Source organism: Salvia splendens, chromosome 9, assembly GCF_004379255.2.
Source record: "Salvia splendens isolate huo1 chromosome 9, SspV2, whole genome shotgun sequence".
NCBI lineage: Eukaryota > Viridiplantae > Streptophyta > Magnoliopsida > Lamiales > Lamiaceae > Salvia > Salvia splendens.
In genome coordinates, this window is record NC_056040.1 from 33430220 (window position 1) to 33441963 (window position 11744).

At 51.5% G+C, this 11744-nt stretch overlaps 22 non-coding genes across 22 annotated transcripts; all 22 read left to right on the forward strand.

The window, feature by feature from the left end:
• The first annotated feature begins 89 nt into the window (after positions 1 to 89).
• LOC121749873 lies at positions 90 to 208 on the forward strand. Its single transcript, XR_006039683.1, has one exon. It is a non-coding gene; the product is annotated as a 5S ribosomal RNA (ribosomal RNA).
• A 400-nt stretch (positions 209 to 608) lies between these two features.
• Positions 609 to 726, forward strand: LOC121749887. Its single transcript, XR_006039696.1, has one exon. It is a non-coding gene; the product is annotated as a 5S ribosomal RNA (ribosomal RNA).
• Positions 727 to 1127: 401 nt separating this feature from the next.
• LOC121749872 lies at positions 1128 to 1245 on the forward strand. Its single transcript, XR_006039682.1, has one exon. It is a non-coding gene; the product is annotated as a 5S ribosomal RNA (ribosomal RNA).
• Positions 1246 to 1646: 401 nt separating this feature from the next.
• LOC121749884 lies at positions 1647 to 1764 on the forward strand. Its single transcript, XR_006039693.1, has one exon. It is a non-coding gene; the product is annotated as a 5S ribosomal RNA (ribosomal RNA).
• Positions 1765 to 2165: 401 nt separating this feature from the next.
• Positions 2166 to 2284, forward strand: LOC121750012. The gene has a single exon (XR_006039811.1). It is a non-coding gene; the product is annotated as a 5S ribosomal RNA (ribosomal RNA).
• Positions 2285 to 2685: 401 nt separating this feature from the next.
• On the forward strand, positions 2686 to 2804 carry LOC121749888. The gene has a single exon (XR_006039697.1). It is a non-coding gene; the product is annotated as a 5S ribosomal RNA (ribosomal RNA).
• A 400-nt stretch (positions 2805 to 3204) lies between these two features.
• On the forward strand, positions 3205 to 3323 carry LOC121749934. Its single transcript, XR_006039738.1, has one exon. It is a non-coding gene; the product is annotated as a 5S ribosomal RNA (ribosomal RNA).
• A 401-nt stretch (positions 3324 to 3724) lies between these two features.
• Positions 3725 to 3843, forward strand: LOC121749885. Its single transcript, XR_006039694.1, has one exon. It is a non-coding gene; the product is annotated as a 5S ribosomal RNA (ribosomal RNA).
• Positions 3844 to 4244: 401 nt separating this feature from the next.
• Positions 4245 to 4363, forward strand: LOC121749868. The gene has a single exon (XR_006039678.1). It is a non-coding gene; the product is annotated as a 5S ribosomal RNA (ribosomal RNA).
• Positions 4364 to 5160: 797 nt separating this feature from the next.
• Positions 5161 to 5279, forward strand: LOC121749879. The gene has a single exon (XR_006039689.1). It is a non-coding gene; the product is annotated as a 5S ribosomal RNA (ribosomal RNA).
• Positions 5280 to 5680: 401 nt separating this feature from the next.
• Positions 5681 to 5799, forward strand: LOC121749957. Its single transcript, XR_006039758.1, has one exon. It is a non-coding gene; the product is annotated as a 5S ribosomal RNA (ribosomal RNA).
• Positions 5800 to 6200: 401 nt separating this feature from the next.
• LOC121750013 lies at positions 6201 to 6319 on the forward strand. The gene has a single exon (XR_006039812.1). It is a non-coding gene; the product is annotated as a 5S ribosomal RNA (ribosomal RNA).
• A 401-nt stretch (positions 6320 to 6720) lies between these two features.
• On the forward strand, positions 6721 to 6839 carry LOC121749946. Its single transcript, XR_006039748.1, has one exon. It is a non-coding gene; the product is annotated as a 5S ribosomal RNA (ribosomal RNA).
• A 401-nt stretch (positions 6840 to 7240) lies between these two features.
• On the forward strand, positions 7241 to 7359 carry LOC121749968. The gene has a single exon (XR_006039769.1). It is a non-coding gene; the product is annotated as a 5S ribosomal RNA (ribosomal RNA).
• A 401-nt stretch (positions 7360 to 7760) lies between these two features.
• Positions 7761 to 7879, forward strand: LOC121750011. Its single transcript, XR_006039810.1, has one exon. It is a non-coding gene; the product is annotated as a 5S ribosomal RNA (ribosomal RNA).
• Positions 7880 to 8278: 399 nt separating this feature from the next.
• On the forward strand, positions 8279 to 8397 carry LOC121749983. The gene has a single exon (XR_006039784.1). It is a non-coding gene; the product is annotated as a 5S ribosomal RNA (ribosomal RNA).
• A 401-nt stretch (positions 8398 to 8798) lies between these two features.
• LOC121749977 lies at positions 8799 to 8917 on the forward strand. The gene has a single exon (XR_006039778.1). It is a non-coding gene; the product is annotated as a 5S ribosomal RNA (ribosomal RNA).
• A 401-nt stretch (positions 8918 to 9318) lies between these two features.
• LOC121749989 lies at positions 9319 to 9437 on the forward strand. The gene has a single exon (XR_006039790.1). It is a non-coding gene; the product is annotated as a 5S ribosomal RNA (ribosomal RNA).
• Positions 9438 to 9818: 381 nt separating this feature from the next.
• On the forward strand, positions 9819 to 9937 carry LOC121749988. Its single transcript, XR_006039789.1, has one exon. It is a non-coding gene; the product is annotated as a 5S ribosomal RNA (ribosomal RNA).
• A 401-nt stretch (positions 9938 to 10338) lies between these two features.
• Positions 10339 to 10457, forward strand: LOC121749978. The gene has a single exon (XR_006039779.1). It is a non-coding gene; the product is annotated as a 5S ribosomal RNA (ribosomal RNA).
• A 401-nt stretch (positions 10458 to 10858) lies between these two features.
• LOC121749981 lies at positions 10859 to 10977 on the forward strand. The gene has a single exon (XR_006039782.1). It is a non-coding gene; the product is annotated as a 5S ribosomal RNA (ribosomal RNA).
• Positions 10978 to 11379: 402 nt separating this feature from the next.
• On the forward strand, positions 11380 to 11498 carry LOC121749982. Its single transcript, XR_006039783.1, has one exon. It is a non-coding gene; the product is annotated as a 5S ribosomal RNA (ribosomal RNA).
• Positions 11499 to 11744: the final 246 nt, after the last annotated feature.

The window sequence follows — 11744 nt, forward strand, 5'->3', positions numbered from 1 at the left end:
TTAAAAGTTATGGCCGTCTGAAGGGTGTGAGATCAGAACCTGCGTACGGGAGCGTACGATATGAAAGAATAATGTGCGGATGGGTTGATGGGTGCGATCATACCAGCACTAATGCACCGGATCCCATCAGAACTCTGAAGTTAAGCGTGCTTTGGCGAGATTAGTACTAGGATGGGTGACCCCCTTGGAAGTGCTCGTGTTGCACCCCTTTCTGCGAGTACGTCAATTTTTTTTCATCATTTCAGTTGCTCTTACTGAGGTGCGAACATCGATGACCTGCTAGTGGTTGAAGAGTGCGAAGAAGAAAGGCACGAACTTCTTCGCGCGCTGATAACGAGCGGGTCCCACAGCCTTTAACGTGCCGAAAAGCAGCATTTAAGGTCGAAGAGTGCCCAAAACGACTCGAAACGACCTTTTTTCCACCCCCGGCATTAGCAGCGAGCTTCGCTCGGGCTGGGGACGAGGGGCTCGACGAGAGCTTCGCGATGATATGCTGTGGGTTCCGTAACTCTTACCGGTTCAAAAGTTATGGCCGTCTGAAGGGTGTGATATCAGAACCTGCGTACGGGAGCGTACGATATGAAAGAATAATGTGCGGATGGGTTGATGAGTGCGATCATACCAGCACTAATGCACCGGATCCCATAAGAACTCCGAAGTTAGGCGTGCTTGGGCGAGAGTAGTACTAGGATGTGTGACCCCTTGGAAGTCCTCGTGTTGCACCCCTTTCTGCGAGTACGTCAATTTTTTTTCATCATTTCAGTTGCCCTTACTGAGGTGCGAAAATCGATGACCTGCTAGTGGTTGAAGAGTGCGAAGAAGGAAGGCACGAAGTTCTTCGCGCGCTGATAACGAGCAGGTCCCACAGCCTTAAACGTGCCGAAAAGCAGCATTTAAGGTTGAAAAGTGCCCAAAACGGCTCGAAATGACCTTTTTTCTGCCCCCGGCATTAGCGGCGGGCTTCGCACGGGAATGGGGACGAGGGGCTCGGCGAGAGCTTTGCGATGATATGTTGTGGGTCCCGTAACTCCTTCCGGTTCAAAAGTTATGGCCGTGTGAAGGGTGGGAGATCAGAACCTGCGTACGGGAGCGTACGATATGAAAGAAGAAAGTTCGGATGGGTTGATGGGTGAGATCATACCAGCACTTATGCACCGGATCCCATCAGAACTCCGAAGTTAAGCGTGCTTGGGCGAGAGTAGTACTAGGATGGTGACCCCCTGGGAAGTCCTCGTGTTGCACCCCTTTCTGCGAATACGTCAATTTTTTTTCATCATTTCAGTTGCCATTACTGAGGTGCGAAAATCGATGACCTGCTAGTGGTTGAAGAGTGCGAAGAAGAAAGGCACGAAGTTCTTCACGCGCTGATAACGAGCGGGTCCCACAGCCTTAAACGTGCTGAAAAGCAGCATTTAAGGTCGAAAAGTGCCCAAAACGGCTCGAAACGACCTTTTTTCCACCCCCGACATTAGCTGCTGGCTTTACCCGGGGCTGGGGACCAGGTGCTCGGCGAGAGCTTCGCGATGATATGCTGTGGGTCCCGTAACTCTTTCTGGTTTAAAAGTTATGGCCGTCTGAAGGGTGTGATATCAGAACCTGCGTACGGGAGCGTACGATATGAAAGAATAATGTGCGGATGGGTTGATGAGTGCGATCATACCAGCACTAATGCACCGGATCCCATAAGAACTCCGAAGTTAGGCGTGCTTGGGCGAGAGTAGTACTAGGATGGGTGACCCCTTGGAAGTCCTCGTGTTGCACCCCTTTCTGCGAGTACGTCAATTTTTTTTCATCATTTCAGTTGCCCTTACTGAGGTGCGAAAATCGATGACCTGCTAGTGGTTGAAGAGTGCGAAGAAGGAAGGCACGAAGTTCTTCGCCCGCTGATAACGAGCGGGTCCCACAGCCTTAAACGTGCCGAAAAGCAGCATTTAAGGTCGAAAAGTGCTCAAAACGGCTCGAAACGACCTTTTTTCTGCCCCCGGCATTAGCGGCGGGCTTCTCACGGGTATGGGGACGAGGGTCTCGGCGAGAGCTTCGCGATGATATGTTGTGGGTCCCGTAACTCCTTCTGGTTTAAAAGTTATGGCCGTCTGAAGGGTGTGAGATCAGAACCTGCGTACGGGAGCGTACGATATGAAAGAATAATGTGCGGATGGGTTGATGGGTGCGATCATACCAGCACTAATGCACCGGATCCCATCAGAACTCTGAAGTTAAGCGTGCTTTGGCGAGAGTAGTACTAGGATGGGTGACCCCCTTGGAAGTCCTCGTGTTGCACCCCTTTCTGCGAGTACGTCAATTTTTTTTCATCATTTCAGTTGCTCTTACTGAGGTGCGAAAATCGATGACCTGCTAGTGGTTGAAGAGTGCGAAGAAGAAAGGCACGAAGTTCTTCACGCACTGATAACGAGCGGGTCCCACAGCCTTTAACGTGCCGAAAAGCAGCATTTAAGGTCGAAGAGTGCCCAAAACGGCTCGAAACGACCTTTTTTCTGCCCCCGGCATTAGCGGCGGGCTTCTCACGGGGATGGGGACGAGGGTCTCGGCGAGAGCTTCGGGATGATATGTTGTGGGTCCCGTAACTCCTTCTGGTTTAAAAGTTATGGCCGTCTGAAGGGTGTGAGATCAGAACCTGCGTACGGGAGCGTACGATATGAAAGAATAATGTGCGGATGGGTTGATGGGTGCGATCATACCAGCAATAATGCACCGGATCCCATCAGAACTCTGAAGTTAAGCGTGCTTTGGCGAGAGTAGTACTAGGATGGGTGACCCCCTTGGACGTGCTCGTGTTGCACCCCTTTCTGCGAGTACGTCAATTTTTTTTCATCATTTCAGTTGCTCTTACTGAGGTGCGAAAATCGATGACCTACTAGTGGTTGAAGAGTGCGAAGAAGAAAGGCACGAAGTTCTTCGCGCGCTGATAACGAGCGGGTCCCACAGCCTTTAACGTGCCGAAAATCAGCATTTAAGGTCGAAGAGTGCCCAAAACGACTCGAAACGACCTTTTTTCCACCCCCGGCATTAGCAGCGAGCTTCGCTCGGGCTGGGGACGAGGGGCTCGACGAGAGCTTCGCGATGATATGCTGTGGGTTCCGTAACTCTTACCGGTACAAAAGTTATGGCCGTCTGAAGGGTGAGAGATCATAACCTGCGTACGGGAGCGTACGATATGAAAGAGTAATGTGCGGATGGGTTGATGGGTGCGATCATACCAGCACTAATGCACCGGATCCCATCAGAACTCCGAAGTTAAGCGTGCTTGGGCGAGAGTAGTACTAGGATGGGTGACCCCCTTGGAAGTCCTCGTATTGCACCCCTTTCTGCGAGTACGCCAATTTTTTTTCATCATTTCAGTTGCTCTTACTGAGGTGCGAAAATCGATGACCTGCTAGTGGTTGAAGAGTGCGAAGAAGAAAGGCACGAAGTTCTTCGCGCGCTGATAACGAGCGGGTCCCACAGCCTTAAACGTGCCGAAAAGCAGCATTTAAGGTCGAAAAGTGCCCAAAACGGCTCGAAACGACCTTTTTTCTGCCCCCGGCACTAGCGGCGGGCTTCTCACGGGTATGGGGACGAGGGTCTCGGCGAGAGCTTCGCGATAATATGTTGTGGGTCCCGTAACTCCTTCTGGTTTAAAAGTTATGGCCGTCTGAAGGGTGAGAGATCAGAACCTGCGTACGGGAGCGTACGATATGAAAGAATAATGTGCGGATGGGTTGATGGGTGCGATCATACCATCACTAATGCACCGGATCCCATCAGAACTCTGAAGTTAAGCGTGCTTTGGCGAGAGTAGTACTAGGATGGGTGACCCCCTTGGAAGTCCTCGTGTTGCACCCCTTTCTGCGAGTACGTCAATTTTTTTTCATCATTTCAGTTGCTCTTACTGAGGTGCGAAAATCGATGACCTGCTAGTGGTTGAAGAGTGCGAAGAAGAAAGGCACGAAGTTCTTCGCGCGCTGATAACGAGCGGGTCCCACAGCCTTTAACGTGCCGAAAAGCAGCATTTAAGGTCGAAGAGTGCCCAAAACGGCTCGAAACGACCTTTTTTCTGCCCCCGGCATTAGCGGCGGGCTTCTCACGGGGATGGGGACGAGGGTCTCGGCGAGAGCTTCGCGATGATATGTTGTGGGTCCCGTAACTCCTTCTGGTTTAAAAGTTATGGCCGTCTGAAGGGTGTGAGATCAGAACCTGCGTACGGGAGCGTACGATATGAAAGAATAATGTGCGGATGGGTTGATGGGTGCGATCATACCAGCACTAATGCACCGGATCCCATCAGAACTCTGAAGTTAAGCGTGCTTTGGCGAGAGTAGTACTAGGATGGGTGACCCCCTTGGAAGTGCTCGTGTTGCACCCCTTTCTGCGAGTACGTCAATTTTTTTTCATCATTTCAGTTGCTCTTACTGAGGTGCGAAAATCGATGACCTGCTAGTGGTTGAAGAGTGCGATGAAGAAAGGCACGAAGTTCTTCGCGCGCTGATAACGAGCGGGTCCCACAGCCTTTAACGTGCCGAAAAGCAGCATTTAAGGTCGAAGAGTGCCCAAAACGACTCGAAACGACCTTTTTTCCACCCCCGGCAATAGCAGCGAGCTTCGCTCGGGCTGGGGACGAGGGGCTCGACGAGAGCATCGCGATGATATGCTGTGGGTCCCGTAACTCTTACCGGTTCAAAAGTTATGGCCGTCTGAAGGGTGGGAGATCAGAACCTGCGTACGGGAGCGTACGATATTTGGAAGTCCTCGTGTTGCACCCCTTTCTGCGAGTACGTCAATTTTTTTCATCATTTCAGTTGCTCTTACTGAGGTGCGAAAATCGATGACCTGCTAGTGGTTGAAGAGTGCGAAGAAGAAAGGCACAAAGTTCTTCGCGCGCTGATAACGAGCAGGTCCCACAGCCTTAAACGTGCCGAAAAGCAGCATTTAATGTCGAAAAGTGCCCAAAACGGCTCGAAACGACCTTTTTTCCACCCCCGGCTTTAGCGGCGGGCTTCGCCCGAGGCTGGGGACGACGGGCTCGGCGAGAGCTTCGCGATGATATGCTGTGGGTCCCGTAACTCCTTCTGGTTTAAAAGTTATGGCCGTCTGAAGGGTGTGATATCAGAACCTGCGTACGGGAGCGTACGATATGAAAGAATAATGTTCGGATGGGTTGATGGGTGCGATCATACCAGCACTAATACACCGGATCCAATCAGAACTCTGAAGTTAAGCGTGCTTGGGTGAGAGTTGTACTAGGATGGGTCACCCCCTGGGAAGTCCTCGTGTTGCACCCCTTTCTGCGAGTACGTCAATTTTTTTTCATCATTTCAGTTTCTCTTACTGAGGTGCGAAAATCGATGACCTGCTAGTGGTTGAAGAGTGCGAAGAATAAAGGCACGAAGTTCTTCGCGCGCTGATAACGAGCGGGTCCCACAGCCTTAAACGTGCCGAAAAGCAGCATTTAATGTCGAAAAGTGCCCAAAACGGCTCGAAACGACCTTTTTTCCACACCCGGCATTAGCGGCGGGCTTCGTCCGGGGCTGGGGACGAGGGGCTCGGCGAGAGCTTCGCGATGATATGCTGTGGGTCCCGTAACTCTTTCCGGTTTAAAAGTTATGGCCGTCTGAAGGGTGGGAGATCAGAACCTGCGTACGGGAGCGTACGATATGAAAGAATAATGTGCGGATGGGTTGATGGGTGCGATCATACCAGCACTAATGCACCGGATCCCATCAGAACTCCGAAGTTAAGCGTGCTTGGGCGAGAGTAGTACTAGGATGGGTGACCCCCTTGGAAGTCCTCGTATTGCACCCTTTTCTGCGAGTACGCCAATTTTTTTTCATAATTTCAGTTGCTCTTACTGAGGTGCGAAAATCGATGACCTGCTAGTGGTTGAAGAGTGCGAATAAGAAAGGCACAAAGTTCTTCACGCGCTGATAACGAGCGGGTCCCACAGCCTTAAACGTGCCGAAAAGCAGCATTTAAGGTCGAAAAGTGCCCAAAACGGCTCGAAACGACCTTTTTTCCACCCCCGGCATTAGCGGCGGGCTTCGTCCAGGGCTGGGGACAAGGGGCTCGGCGAGAGCTTCGCGATGATATGTTGTGGGTCCCGTAACTCTTTCCGGTTTAAAAGTTATGGCCGTCTGAAGGGTGGGAGATCAGAACCTGCGTACGGGAGCGTACGATATGAAAGAATAATGTGCGGATAGGTTGATGGGTGCGATCATACCAACACTAATGCACCGGATCCCATCAGAACTCCGAAGTTAAGCGTGCTTGGGCGAGAGTAGTACTAGGATGGGTGATCCCCTTGGAAGTCCTCGTGTTGCACCCTTTTCTGCGAGTACGTCAATTTTTTTTCATCATTTCAGTTGCTCTTACTGAGGTGCGAAAATCGATGACCTGCTAGTGGTTGAAGAGTGCGAATAAGAAAGGCACAAAGTTCTTCACGCGCTGATAACGAGCGGGTCCCACAGCCTTAAACGTGCCGAAAAGCAACATTTAATTTCGAAAAGTGCCCAAAACGGATCGAAACGACCTTTTTTCCACCCCCGGCATTAGCGGCGGGCTTCGCTCGGGGCTGGGGACGAGGGGCTCGACGAGAGCTTCGCGATGATATGCTGTGGGTCCCGTAACTCTTTCCGGTTTAAAAGTTATGGCCGTCTGAAGGGTGGGAGATCAGAACCTGCGTACGGGAGCGTACGATATGAAAGAATAATGTGCGGATGGGTTGATGGGTGCGATCATACCAGCACTAATGCACCGGATCCCATCAGAACTCCGAAGTTAAGCGTGCTTGGGCGAGAGTAGTACTAGGATGGGTGACCCCCTTGGAAGTCCTCGTATTGCACCCCTTTCTGCGAGTACGCCAATTTTTTTTCATAATTTCAGTTGCTCTTACTGAGGTGCGAAAATCGATGACCTGCTAGTGGTTGAAGAGTGTGAAGAAGAAAGGCACGAAGTTCTTCGCGCGCTGATAACGAGCGGGTCCCACAGCCTTAAACGTGCCGAAAAGCCGCATTGAAGGTCGAAAAGTGCCCAAAACGGCTCGAAACAACCTTTTTTCCACCCCCGGCATTAGCGGCGGGCTTCGTCCGGGGCTGGGGACGAGGGGCTCGGCGAGAGCTTCGCGATGATATGCTGTGGGTCCCGTAACTCTTTCCGGTTTAAAAGTTATGGCCGTCTGAAGGGTGGGAGATCAGAACCTGAGTACGGGAGCGTACGATATGAAAGAATAATGTGCGGATGGGTTGATGGGTGCGATCATACCAGCACTAATGCACCGGATCCCATCAGAACTCCGAAGTTAAGCGTGCTTGGGCGAGAGTAGTACTAGGATGGGTGACCCCCTTGGAAGTCCTCGTGTTGCACCCTTTTCTGCGAGTACGTCAATTTTTTTTCATCATTTCAGTTGCTCTTACTGAGGTGCGAAAATCGATGACCTGCTAGTGGTTGAAGAGTGCGAATAAGAAAGGCACGAAGTTCTTCACGCGCTGATAACGAGCGGGTCCTACAGCCTTAAACGTGCCGAAAAGCAGCATTTAATTTCGAAAAGTGCCCAAAACGGATCGAAACGACCTTTTTTCCACCCCCGGCATTAGCGGCGGGCTTCGCTCGGGGCTGGGGACGAGGGGCTCGACGAGAGCTTCGCGATGATATGCTGTGGGTCCCGTAACTCTTTCCGGTTTAAAAGTTATGGCCGTCTGAAGGGTGGGAGATCAGAACCTGCGTACGGGAGCGTACGATATGAAAGAATAATGTGCGGATGGGTTGATGGGTGCGATCATACCAGCACTAATGCACCGGATCCCATCAGAACTCCGAAGTTAAGCGTGCTTGGGCGAGAGTAGTACTAGGATGGGTGACCCCCTGGGAAGTCCTCGTTTTGCACCCCTTTCTGCGAGTACGTCAATTTTTTTCATCATTTCAGTTGCTCTTACTGAGGTGCGAAAATCGATGACCTGCTAGTGGTTGAAGAGTGCGAAGAAGAAAGGCACGAAGTTCTTCGCGCGCTGATAACCAGCGGGTCCCACAGCCTTAAACGTGCCGAAAAGCAGCATTTAAGGTCGAAAAGTGCCCAAAACGGCTCGAAACGACCTTTTTTCAACCCCCGGCATTAGCGGCGGGCAATGCCCGTTGCTGGGGACAAGGGGCTCGGCGAGAGCTTCGCGATGATATGCTGTGGGTCCCGTAACTCCTTCTGGTTTAAAAGTTAGGCCGTCTGAAGGGTGTGATATCAGAACCTGCGTACGGGAGCGTACGATATGAAAGAATAATGTGCGGATGGGTTGATGGGTGCGATCATACCAGCACTAATGCACTGGATCCCATCAGAACTCCGAAGTTAAGCGTGCTTGGGCGAGAGTAGTACTATGATGGGTGACCCCCTTGGAAGTCCTCGTGTTGCACCCCTATCTGCGAGTACGTCAATTTTTTTTCATCATTTCAGTTGCCCTTACTGAGGTGCGAAAATCGATGACCTGCTAGTGGTTGAAGAGTGCGAAGAAGGAAGGCACGAAGTTCTTCGCGCGCTGATAACGACCGGGTCCCACTGCCTTAAACGTGCCGAAAAGCAGCATTTAAGGTCGAAAAGTGCCCAAAACGGATCGAAACGACCTTTTTTCCGCCCCCGGCATTAGCGGCGGGCTTCGCCCGGGGATGTGGACGAGGGTCTCGGGGAGAGCTTCGCGATGATATGTTGTGGGTCCCGTAACTCCTTCTGGTTTAAAAGTTATGGCCGTCTGAAGGGTGTGAGATCAGAACCTGCGTACGGGAGCGTACGATATGAAAGAATAATGTGCGGATGGGTTGATGGGTGCGATCATACCAGCACTAATGCACCGGATCCCATCAGAACTCCGAAGTTAAGCGTGCTTGGGCGAGAGTAGTACTATGATGGGTGACCCCCTTGGAAGTCCTCGTGTTGCACCCCTATCTGCGAGTACGTCAATTTTTTTTCATCATTTCAGTTGCTCTTACTGAGGTGCGAAAATCGATGACCTGCTAGTGGTTGAAGAGTGCGAAGAAGAAAGGCAAGAAGTTCTTCGCGCGCTGATAACGAGCGGGTCCCACAGCCTTTAACGTGCCGAAAAGCAGCATTTAAGGTCGAAAAGTGCCCAAAACGACTTGAAATGACCTTTTGTCCACCCCCGGCATTAGCAGCGGGCTACGCTCGGGGCTGAGGACGAGGGGCTCGACGAGAGCTTCGCGATGATATGCTGTGGGTCCCGTAACTCTTACCGGTTTAAAAGTTATGGCCGTCTGAAGGGTGGGAGATCAGAACCTGCGTACGGGTGCGTACGATATGAAAGAGTAATGTGCGGATGGGTTGATGGGTGCGATCATACCAGCACTAATGCACCGGATCCCATCAGAACTCCGAAGTTAAGCGTGCTTGGGCGAGAGTAGTACTAGGATAGGTGACCCCCTTGGAAGTCCTCGTGTTGCACCCCTTTCTGCGAGTACGTCAATTTTTTTTCATCATTTCAGTTGCTCTTACTGAGGTGCGAAAATCGATGACCTGCTAGTGGTTGAAGAGTGCGAAGAAGAAAGGCAGGAAGTTCTTCGCGCGCTGATAACGAGCGGGTCCCACAGCCTTTAACGTGTCGAAAAGTGCCCAAAACGACTTGAAACGACCTTTTTTCGACCCCCGGCATTAGCAGCGGGCTTCGCTCGGGGCTGGGGACGAGGGGCTCGACGAGAGCTTCGCGATGATATGCTGTGGGTCCCGTAACTCTTACCGGTTCAAAAGTTATGGCCGTCTGAAGGGTGGGAGATCAGAACCTGCGTACGGGTGCGTACGATAAGAAAGAGTAATGTGCGGATGGGATGATGGGTGCGATCATACCAGCACTAATGCACCGGATCCCATCAGAACTCCGAAGTTAAGCGTGCTTGGGCGAGAGTAGTACTAGGATAGGTGACCCCCTTGGAAGTCCTCGTATTGCACCCCTTTCTGCGAGTACGCCAACTTTTTTTCATCATTTCAGTTGCTCTTACTGAGGTGCGAAAATCGATGACCTGCTAGTGGTTGAAGAGTGCGAAGAAGAAAGGCACGAAGTTCTTCGCGCGCTGATAACGAGCGGGTCCCACTGCCTTAAACGTGCTGAAAAGCAGCATTTACGGTCGAAAAGTGCCCAAAATGGCTCAAAACGACCTTTTTTCCGCCCCCGGCATTAGCGGCGGGCTTTGCCCGGGTATGTGGACGAGGGTTTCGGCGAGAGCTTCGCGATGATATGTTGTGGGTCCCGTAACTCCTTCTGGTTTAAAAGTTATGGGCGTCTGAAGGGTTTGAGATCAGAACCTGCGTACGGGAGCGTACGATATGAAAGAATAATGTGCGGATGGGTTGATGGGTGCGATCATACCAGCACTAATGCACCGGATCCCATCAGAACTCCGAAGTTAAGCGTGCTTGGGCGAGAGTAGTACTATGATGGGTGACCCCCTTGGAAATCCTCGTGTTGCACCCCTTTCTGCGAGTACGTCAATTTTTTTTCATCATTTCAGTTGCTCTTACTGAGGTGCCAAAATCGATGATCTGCTAGTGGTTGAAGAGTGTGAAGAAGAAAGGCACGAAGTTCTTCGCGCGCTGATAACGAGCGGGTCCCACAGCCTTTAACGTGCCGAAAAGCAGCATTTAAGGTCGAAAAGTGCCCAAAACGGCTCGAAATGACCTTTTTTCTGCCCCTGGCATTAGCGGCGGGCTTCCCCCGGGTATAAGGACGAGGGGCTCGGCTAGAGCTTCGCGATGATATGCTGTGGGTCCCGTAACTCCTTCTGGTTTAAAAGTTAGGGCCGTCTGAAGGGTGTGATATCAGAACCTGCGTACGGGAGCGTACGATATGAAAGAATAATGTGCGGATGGGTTGATGGGTGCGATCATACCAGCACTAATGCACTGGATCCCATCAGAACTCCGAAGTTAAGCGTGCTTGGGCGAGAGTAGTACTAGGATGGGTGACCCCCTGGGAAGTCCTCGTGGTGCACCCCTTTCTGCGAGTACGTCAATTTTTTTTCATCATTTCAGTTGCCCCTTACTGAGGTGCGAAAATCGATGACCTGCTAGTGGTTGAAGAGTGTGATGAAGAAAGGCACGAAGTTCTTCGCGCGCTGATAACGAGCGGGTCCCACAGCCTTTAACGTGCCGAAAAGCAGCATTTAAGGTCGAAAAGTGCCCAAAACGACATGAAACGACCTTTTTTCCACCCCCGGCATTAGCAGCGGGCTTTGCTCGGGGTTGGGGACGAGGGGTTCGACGAGAGCTTCGCGATGATATGCTGTGGGTCCCGTAACTCCTTCCGGATCAAAAGTTATGGCCGTCTGAAGGGTGGGAGATCAGAACCTGCGTACGGGTGCGTACGATATGAAAGAATAATGTGCGGATGGGTTGATGGGTGCGATCATACCAGCACTAATGCACTGGATCCCATCAGAACTCCGAAGTTAAGCGTGCTTGGGCGAGAGTAGTACTAGGATGGGTGACCCCCTGGGAAGTCCTCGTGGTGCACCCCTTTCTGCGAGTACGTCAATTTTTTTTCATCATTTCAGTTGCCCCTTACTGAGGTGCGAAAATCGATGACCTGCTAGTGGTTGAAGAGTGTGATGAAGAAAGGCACGAAGTTCTTCGCGCGCTGATAACGAGCGGGTCCCACAGCCTTTAACGTGCCGAAAAGCAGCATTTAAGGTCGAAAAGTGCCCAAAACGACATGAAACGACCTTTTTTCCACCCCCGGCATTAGCAGCGGGCTTTGCTCGGG